The sequence below is a fragment of the Corvus brachyrhynchos genome, unplaced genomic scaffold (genome assembly GCF_000691975.1).
Source record: "Corvus brachyrhynchos isolate BGI_N302 unplaced genomic scaffold, ASM69197v1 scaffold523, whole genome shotgun sequence".
NCBI lineage: Eukaryota > Metazoa > Chordata > Aves > Passeriformes > Corvidae > Corvus > Corvus brachyrhynchos.
The window spans coordinates 1692699-1695474 of NW_008237265.1; the positions used below are offsets into that span (position 1 = coordinate 1692699).

General features: G+C 41.1%; 1 long non-coding RNA gene across 1 annotated transcript in view; it reads left to right on the forward strand.

The window, feature by feature from the left end:
• Nucleotides 1–2776, forward strand: part of LOC108445770 — an 18181-nt gene that overhangs the window by 13835 nt on the left and 1570 nt on the right. The window lies entirely within an intron of this gene.

Below are 2776 nucleotides of genomic sequence, written 5' to 3' on the forward strand. Positions count from 1 at the left end.
TAGGGAAAATTAAAAGTCCAGAGAAGTAAAAACTTATCCAAGGCAATAGAGAGAGACAAAGTTAGTATAATATCTCTGTATTGGTTGTGGTTCCTGCTTGTGCTTGACCCAAGTATTTCAACTCACCCCTGGGCTGAGTTAAATGTTAAAGCATAGGAAGTGAAGCTGAAGAAAATCATACTTTCTTGGGCCTCTTTGGCAGAGAAGCTGGACCAGTTTGAAGGGTTTTAGTGACAGGTTGCTTTTAATATTATGGTAATTCAGAATAGTATTAGGCTAACGTGTGGCAAAAAAGACTTTTCTGACATTGGATTTGGCAAAGGGATTTTAGCTAGCTTTTGTACCTAAGGAGGCTTAGAGACAGGTCAGATTTTAGGCTTTTCATGAGACAACCCATGCTAGCTGAAGTGTATTTCCTTACAGTTGCTGTGCCAATAAAAGTCATGACTTAGCAGCTGTTCTGTATAGTGCTCATAAACTTAAGTATCTTCAAATATCCTCTGAAGTTTCACTCAGTTAATTTACTTCAATCATTTTGTAGCCTGCATCACCCTGCTCAAGTCTTTTATCACAGTGCCTTGGTAAGTGCCATTAGTTCTGATCCAAGTGGGAATAATTCTAATGATTATCTGAAATGTTTTAAAACACATCAAAACCCCACAAAAAGGAAGATAATAAAAATGCTTTTAAAAGTCCTTGGGCAGGTTGAGTGCCCTTCCTCCTAATTACCCTTTCAGAAAAGGGCAGAGGAAATTATATAATCTGACCATATTAGCAATTTAAAACATTTACTTCTGTTTTATTGCAACACTTTCTAAAGACAGGGAGAAAAGGTAGCTTTTGGAGAAGAAAAGAGGAAAGGGAGCAACTTTCATCCCTTACTGCTCACCTCAGCAGAAGGTGACTGAGCACTGACCTTGGACATGATTGTAGGTATTAAGTGATAAATGAAATACTACAGCTGCTTCCCACTCAACTTCCAGTCATGTGGGGTCAGTTCTGGACACGGATAGGCAGAGCCTTTCCTTTACATATTGTGGTAAAGATACCATCCCTGTATGTATTACTTTCAGATGTGATTCATGTCAAAACAAAAATAAACTCTGGCAGCATGCTTTGGCAGCTCAGTTTTGCCTGAATTGGACTATGAAGTTTGAAATTTGAATGGCCCCCTCCTGCCTTGGTCATGGAAGGGAGAAAACACATTAAAGAGTCATCTGATTAAACACAGAACTGTACCAGGATAAGGGTTTAAAAGAAGGGCTCGACTCTACATATTGTAAAGTTTAATTCATAGGGCATTGAAAGAAGAGTTATGCTGAAAATCCCAGGACTGAGAGAACAGCACTAAGGGTACATGGACCCAGGGCTCAGGGGTGCAGTGGTTCACAGTCATGATTTGCCCAGTTCCTTTTAGCCAAAATCCGCACCAGTTGGCAACTCATTTCAGCCAAAAAGAATGCAAATTGAGCACCTGTGTTACCTGTGAGGAGTTGTCTTGACATTGGGATCCCACCTGCAGAAACAGCCTCTCCCCTCCTTTGCCACGGTCCAGTGGCCACCACTTGGAGCCCTGAGCCTTGGAGCTGGGGGGCTGTGTGCCATTTGGCAATGCAAGCAACAGTAGCCAGTCCAATTTAAACTCTAATCTCCCCTTTTAAACTGGCAGCTTAACGTATTAGGGATACCAAGAGACAAAAAACAATAGGCTCTGGAGGTTGTGCAACTGAAATCCACTTTCAGGGCTTTTCAGAGACTAAGGCCTCACACTCATTCCAGAGTGTGAAGGGGCCTGGCAGTCAGCGCAGAAAAGGACAATAGATGAAGAGAAGTTGTTCCTCAAGCTTCCCAGTCACATGGAAGCAGGCTGATTGTGATTTTGATATAATTATCAGCTGAATCTGCTGCTAAAGCCCAGATAGTGACATAAGAAACAAAAGCAAGGACAGGAACACATGAATAGCCAAGCCAAGCTCCCAGAGAAAGGCCAGCTGCAAATGACCATGGCAAGGGGAAAACTTTGCTATTTAGGTAAGACCTAGGGAATCTCTTTCTCCCCAAAAGATGTCCAGATCTATCTAAACTGATGTCTTTATTCATACTTAAATCCCCAAGAATAATCCATCAGCAACACCAGTTCCAGCTTACCCATGAAATCCTATTTGGAATTTGGTGATCAGCATGTCAAGAGAACCAAGGACGTCAGTCTCGCCACGGAGCAAAGGAATAATACATTAATTACTTTCTCTTCCAGTTGTTTAAACCTGACATTGCAAATACATTAAAGTGTTCCATCAGTTTTGCTTCTTTCTATTCAATTACTAACTGGTTACAGCTCCTGGGGAAAGAATAAATACTGGGTCTGTACAAGCTGTGAACAGAACAGGGATAGCAAAAATACCTTCTTTGTGCACAACAGCTTTTATACTTTGCCATTGAGAGTTCAGAGAAGAGCCATTAGCTCAAGCTTTAGTACCAGGTGTTTTTAGGTTTTAACCAGGGAGTACATTTATTGAGGGTAAGGGATGAAATCTCATTTGAATTGTCTCAGCTGAACAAAGTTCATTTAACTACTCTGGTTATTGGACACTTCTGTGATATTGATATAAAAGTGATAATTTTTAGTAGTCTCCTAGGACAATACAAGTGCATGGATTAGTGGAAGTAAGAATAGTTTTTTTGGGAGTTATGGAAAAGATGGTCTGTTGTGAGAGCCCCTAGGACCTGGTGCTTGTGTTGGCCTTTAGGCCATTTTTGTGGAGACTGGTGAGGAAGA